The following is a 7,755-nucleotide window of genomic DNA, read 5'->3' on the forward strand; positions in this document are numbered from 1 at the left end:
CTTGGAGGAGAAGTCCATTACCTGCTATTAAGTTCACTTAGAGAATAGCCACTGCCATTAGCAATGGTTACATGGAAAAGACTTAGTTTTTGGGTACTTGCCAGGTTCTTATGGCCTGGATTGGCCACTGTTGGAAACAGGATGCTGGGCTTGATGGACCCTTGGTCTGACCCAGTATGGCATTTTCTTATGTTCTTATGTTCTAAGGGGTCATTTTTAAAGGGTCGGGTGGGTTTTTTTTTATCGGGCCATCGGCGCCATTTTTGAGTGGCAGCCAAAATGGCACCGATGGACCGAGAGCGGGAGATCGGTCCCTGCGCCCCCACTGGACCACCAGGTACTCGTAAAAAGTTTTGGGGGGGGTTCGGGAGGGTGGGGGAAGGTAAGGGATTCGATTTATAGGGTCGGGGTGGGTTTAGGGGTTGTTTTGGTGTGCCGGTTTTCCCCGCCCTCCCCCCTCCCCCGATTTACGATTTTTCACGATAAATCGGGGAAATTTCTATTGTATCGTGACTCAACGATTTTTGACGATTTAAAAAATATCTGATGATTTTTTTAAATCGTCAAAAAACGATTCACATCCCTAGAATTCATTGTCCAATAAGAGACTTCATTCCAGGCCTTAACAATAAGGTTAAGGCAGTGCAGGATATTGAAGTGCTCCTTCCAGAATACTGTGAGGGTCAACTGGGTGTCAGAAGTGATCTCAAAGCATCTCTGGAAAAGTACCTTGGTATATAACTTTTTAAAGTTTGAAATGACCTGCTGGTCCAGGGGCAGGATGACAGGAGTAGTGTTGGGGGGCAGGAACCTTACAGTGCTGTAGCTGATCTCTTCCAGTAAGTCATCCAAGCCTGGAGGGTGGGCAGGTTCATTGTCCAAAAGTAGGAGAGCTTTTAGAGGCAAATCTTTCTCCAGCAAATATTTTTTCACTGAGGGACCAAACACTTCATTTATCCACTCTGTGAAAAATTGCCTTGTGACCCAAGCTTTGCTATTTGCCCTCCATATCATATGGAATTTGCTTTCTATGACATTTTGCTTCTTGAAACCTTGTGGGTTTTCACTATGATAAACTAGTAGAGGCTTGGATTTGAAGTCCCCACAACAATAGAGTGAGCCTGTCCTTCATTGGTTTGTGGCCTGGTAATGCCTTCTCCTCTTTTGTGATATAGGTTCTACTCGGCATTTTTTTTCCAAAAAAGTCCAGTCTCATCAGTGTTAAAAACTTGGTGGGGAATAAAACCTTCAGCCTCTATGGAGTCTTGAAATTCACTGACAAGTTCATCAGAAGCCTTTTTATTAGCACTCACTGCCTCGACATGCCTCACGACACAATGGATGCCGGTCCTCTTTTTCAAATTATCAAACTCACTGTGGCTGGCCTTAAAAACATCAACACTCTCATCACTCGTTTCTGGTTTGTTTTTCAAAAGATCGGCATGCAACACTTTCGCTTTTTCACATATCATGGCTTCAGATACATTGTCGCCCGCTAACTGATTCTCATTTACCCAAATTAATAACAGCTTTTCAACTTCTTCTAGAGTTTGGGAATGCTGCTTTGTTACTGCTTTAACTCCTTTCTCAACATCAGTCTTTTTTTATCATTTCTTTATTCTTAATGATGGTGAAGACCGTTGTTCTAGGTATACGGTATTCCCTAGTAAGAACAGTAATGCACATACCACTTTCATATTTCCTTATTATTTCTTTTTTTTTTTGCTCAATGGTGGTGCGAAGTAATTTTCTTTTCTACTCAGCGCTATCACTGCTCATTTTCTTAGGACCCATGATGAGAAAAAAAGCACAAAAATACACAAAATGACCACAAAAGCTAAGATAAGATCTCAAGAGATGTGCCCAGGACTAACGTGTGACCCTTTGTTTCGGCTGGAAAGGGTAGCGACACCGACAAGATCTAGCTTGCGTGTCGAGTACCAAACAAACAAGTATCAGGACAAAATTTTCGGATCAAAATGCATCGAGTACCAAATTTGACGAGTTCCAAAGCAGTAAAGTACAAAGGTTTGACTGTATACACTAGTGTATCTAGAAAGAAGTATTTAAGGAGGCAAATTAGGTATGGAGGGGATAGAGACATCTATGGAGGTGGGGTGCCAAATAGGATGTCTGCCACAGGTCCCACACTTTGGAGGGCACAGTTCCAGCCTCGCAACCTGATGCGTACTGGCAGGAAGAGGCAGATGCAAGGTCATCAGGGTGTGGCTTACTTTCCAATGCGGTCATGGAGCCAAAACAGAAATGCCAACTCTGCTGCCCTGCTCTGAGGTGGTCCATGCAGGTTCGAAGCTGTCTCTCGCTGAGGTTAGGAAGATAAACAGCTATGCTGCCTACAATTCTACCACCTCGCTTATGAAATCTTCAGGGAGAATTGCTCCCCACCCCAGCTCATGGGGAACATCCATGCATCATTTGATCATCTAACCGCTTTATCCCAGGATCAGAAGTGGAACATGTTAAGGGGGTCCTGTACTAGCTGATTCGCCCTGGGCCCCACATGCCCCTAGGATCAGCCCTGGAGGAGGCAAGCAAAGCTACATTTGTATACATCATCCTTGGACGGATATCCGGTCTGACCACTGCCTGAACCCCCAATACACTTGATTGCTGCCTGCCTCTGACCATTGCCTAGATCCCAGATATGTCTGATTGCCTCTAGCCTAGAAATCAGATTCCTATAGACCTCTCCTGCCATCAGCAGAGACCCCACTTAAGTCCTGCCGTCCTTGGCACCCAAAGGCTCAACCCAAGGGAAACGAGGGCTGGTATAGGTAAAGGTTCTGTCAGGTCTCTGCTTTGCCTGCCGATGGTGGAAACCTGGAGGGCTCCTACCTGCAGATAGAGCCAATCCTGCCTTGGCCCAATGGTCCACAGACACAAAAAAATCTCCATCACAAATTCAGATTTAAGTCAGGTATGCTCTTTTTGGTTATTTAAGAAAAATTTGAAAGCTCATGTACAATATTTTTAGATAATTCTAATTTTAATCAAATAAAAAGTGTCAGTTTACTCCAGCAGTAAAGCAGCTACTAGATCACTGTGCTATATATTCCAATCAATGAACACCTTACACACCCTTTCCTCACAATGCCCTCAGACCCCTCCATCCTTTATATACACAGCACCTTCTCTCTCAGACTCTCCCATCCATCATTACCTCTTTCACCCTTCCCCATCATCACCTCTGGCTCTTTCAAAACCCCACCTTCTCCCCATCACCTTCACTGGCAGTGCTTCATGTGAAAATGCACTCTCCATCATCAACCCAACCTCCATTCACTTCTGGCTGCCAGTGCCTCTTCCATGTCACAGAGGAAGGAGAGGAGGTGGAGTCACTGCAGAATGCCCCACACCAGAATCAGAGCCAAAACAGGAGAACCTTGAGGATTTTGTTTTACACTATCAAAGGTACTACTGTTTTAAAGAACCTACAAATCCTACTCTTATTATAACACTGACCTTGCCTCGCTAATATATTATGTAGAGATCCCACTGCATCCCCACTAGAGTTATTGGCCTAGTGGTTAGGACCAAACAGTGTACAGCAGAGGAATTTCCATCTTGCCACAGCACCCCCAATGAAGTTTTCTGAAATAGTAGTTTACAGCCTGCACTGTATTTATTTATTTATTTACAAGGACTTATAGCTTGCTATAATTACCAATATCTTGTTCTTGGCAGGTAACAACTGTAAAAACATAGCAAAATAAAACAGAAGGTGACCTCCCAGGGTCAGTGTGGCATTTTTGTTTTGAGTCAGAAGGAACAAGTCTACTTTGTGTAGTTCCCCTATTTTTTTTCTGCAATGGCTAAGCCCCCCTATGGAGAAGTATAGGAAGACAGAGGGCAGTTTGGTAACCCTCATTTAGCAATTGCTAAAAGGGGTCTCAGGACATTTGAGTATTTTTTAGTGTTTTGTTAGGAGGAAGTTTTTATGTCCACTCTTCCTGCTAAAGAGACAGGACTAGGGAAGAAGAAAGATTTTTCCCTCTCTGCAGTATTTTTGGATCCTTCATCCGAGAGAATTGCAAATGAAAGGGATGGATATCAACTAGAATCCAGAGCTGGAAGGAGAAGAGGAAGCTGGGACCCCACACAGAGTTTCAGCCACAACAGGAAAGGAAAGTCTTGGAGAAAGCTGGCTCAAGCAGTGGACCCCAGGTATTGTGCAAGGTAGATCCTTAAGGGATAGAGAACCCCTTCCAATGCAAATCAGGCAACCTCATTCCATCCAAAAGAAGACAAAGGCCCCTGGAAAAAGATGAAGTGCCCACAGACACAGTTCAATTTGGATTTCATTTATTGTTGTCATTATTGATGTTCTAAAAAGAAAAGGTATTTGGTGCCAATTAAGTTCCATTGAACAAGCTGAACAGTAAACTAATATTTGGAACTCCCTACTTTTGTGTCCAGGCTGGGAATTTATAGACACTGGGAAGTTACAGAGATGCACAGCTGAGCTAACACACACACACACACACACACATAGACTTACAATATGCCTTGGGTCTTAGAGTAGGTGGGGGTGGGAGGAAGGGAAGGTGATGGCATGCTACAAATAAGTGAATCCAGTGCCAAGTGTGCTATGACATTAAAAAAAGGGTGGAAGTATTGTATTAGATGCTGAAGGATGGATATAATTTCTACAGTCTATAATTTCTAAACTGTTTAAACCTGAAATGAGACCTGCAATCTTGGTGCCAGTCAAGCTGAAAACTGAACTGTCATGTGAAAAAGTAAAAATATTAGACAACAAGTAATTCTTTCCACAACAAGTCAATAAAAAGAGAAGTAAAAAATAATAAACGACAGCATAAAAATCTGTAAGAATAATGTTTAGTGTATCTAAAGTGAGTTACCTGATGGAAGCCCAGATAGTCTACAATTGTGGAAGATGCATAGAATATCATTCCTTCTGCACTCACCACCAGTGCAAAGCCATTAAGTGACTGCAAAAAAAGCAAAAACACAAGAATTGGAAATGTCAAGAACATGCATTTTTATTAAAATGCAAAAGGAAGTCATTATAATATCACATTATCAAGAATCAAAAACATGCAGTGTTGGATTATACAATTTAACAGAACAAAGTCAAAAAATTTGATTGGGAAGCAATGGACTTCAGGGCTCTATTATCAAAAGGTTTGAGCGCAGATATAGAATGGGAGAAACCCTTTTGAAGGGGAGGGGGATAACATTAAATCCTCAGTTATCCGTCTTCCCCAATGAACTTGGAAACTGGTCTGAAAACACACAATAAATTCTATCTTACATGCATCTGAAACTAATTCCAAACCTGTTCAGCAGACATGATATAGATATCAAAATACATTGCCTACAAATTCAAATGCACCAGGTCAATGATTCCCAAATCTGTCCTGGAGGACTCCCAGTCGGTCAGGTTTTCAGGATGTCCACAATGAACATGCATGAGATAAATTTGCATGCACTGCCTCCATAGCATGCAAATTTTATCTCATGCATATTCATAGTAGAGAACCTGAAAATCTGACCGGCTGGGGATCTCCTAGGACAGGTTTGGGAACTTCTGCCCTAGGTGATCTACCAAATAATTTAAAAGTAGCAAATGTTTGCTAAATGTATATGTCTGGTATATCTATCTAGCGGATAATATATAAGGAAGGTTCACTATTCAATAGGTACTATGTCACAATAGAAGCATCATCCTTTTAGTTGGCAAAATAACATTGTAAAGTGAAACAACAGGTCTGATGGTGAACTGGAAGATGCTGTGATGATTAGTCCTAACAGAAATATTAATAAAAAATCTTGCAGATGTTAGAACGTTGGAATGTAGAGTTAACAACCATTTAATCAGCTAGACAGTTTCTGACATTGGATGATCTGATCTTATTTGGTTGAAAAGAGAAACATCACAGAGGTGTTCCAGGATCTAAATCACGTGGAAGTTTAAATCATAATTCCCAATTCATCAGTGGGTTCCTCCTAAGGAAGCTCTTCATTGGATGAAATGAGAGTCCTTGTAGGGGATGAATTGTAAGATCGAGAAACTGGGAACATCTGAAAAAACATAAGAACATAAGACTTGCCGTACTGGATCAGACCAAAGGTCCATAAAGCCCAGTATTCTGTTTATAATAGTGGCCAATCCAAGTCACAAGTACCTTATATAGTATATATTTATTTATTCCTCTTTTTCAGGCACATCAAAGCAGATTACATTCAGGTACTGTGACTACTGGCAGGATCCCAAGGGGTAAATACACTAGATTCCAAGTTGCTTATCTCAAGAATAAGCAGCGGATATCTGCAACTCTACCTTAATAATGATTTATGGATTTTTCCTCCAGAAACTTGTCTAAACCATTTTTAAATGCGGCTGCACTAATAAAAGCAAATTTTAAAAGCCTCACATGCGCCAAAGCCATTCCTAGATTTCTCAATGAAATCAGTGCATAAGTATTTATGCGCACAAGCGCTTGCCAGGGTCCCTTTCCACATAACTTTACTTCTGCTATGGTTGGCGTGTAAGTCAAAAAACTAAAGAGGTTAGTGGGGTTTTAAGTGTTGGGGATAACAGAGTAAAAGGTAGGCTAGTTAATTAGGGGGGTTAAGAAGTCCTATCCTTTAATTGGGTAAACTGGGAATGAACTGGGAAAACTGGTAATTGCGTCGGAAAGCATGTCTACTAAAATCCCCCATTAGCAAGGTATACATGGCATTTGCATTTGCACGGACATGCGGGCATCTATATAAAATTGGGCGCACATGTAAGTGCAAACAGCCAATTTTATACCATGTGCGCATATATGTTACAAAATGGCTGCTTCCATTGGCGAGCGAGCATACATGCGTACATGTACACCCATGCAGCTGTTTAAAAGTTACCATCCACATTTTCACCACATCCTCTGGCAATGAATTGAAGAGCTTAATTATATGTTGAGTAAAAAAATATTTTCTCTTATCAGTTTTAAATGTTTTACCTAGAACTTCATTGTGTGGCCCCTATTCTTTGTACTGGTTCCATTCCACTCATTATTTTATAAACTTCTATCATACCTGCCCTCAGCCATCTTTTCTCCAAGCTGAAGAGTTCTAACCTCTTTAGCCTTTCCTCATCAGGGAAAGCAGAGTTGCTTACCTGTAACAGATGTTCTCTGAAAACAGCAAGATGTTAGTCCTCACACATGGGTGACATCATCATATGGATCCCGATGCAGAAAATTTATATCAACATTTTTAGAAAGTTTGACTAGGCACACTGAACATGCCCTATACCATGCGTCCACGTGGGGTCCCTCTTCAGTCTTGCAACAGAGAATTATGATAAAATAAAAAATACGAGAAACCCAATGCCACAGGGTGGCGAGTGGGTTTTGTGAGGACCAATATCCTGCTATCCTTGGAGAACACCTATTACAGGTATGCAACTCTGCTTTCTCTGAGGTCAAGCAGGGTGGTAGTCCTCACACATGGGTAAATCCCTAGCTACAGGATGCTTCCCAACAAAAAGGGGACCAACAGACACCTAACCAGGTGCCAACGGGCACAACAACACGGGTGCTCTTGGTAACAGAGGGGGAGACAGCCTGAACCCAAACAACAGGCCCTAGACTGGGAGAGTTGTGTTCTACACTTTAAACAGGTTCCAAAGGACAGACTGGCTGAACCTACTTTCACATCGGTCATCCCTATCCAGACAGTAATGTGATGTGAATGTGTGGAGAGAACTCCACGTCGCAACCT

Source organism: Rhinatrema bivittatum, chromosome 2 (genome assembly GCF_901001135.1).
Source record: "Rhinatrema bivittatum chromosome 2, aRhiBiv1.1, whole genome shotgun sequence".
Classification (NCBI taxonomy): domain Eukaryota; kingdom Metazoa; phylum Chordata; class Amphibia; order Gymnophiona; family Rhinatrematidae; genus Rhinatrema; species Rhinatrema bivittatum.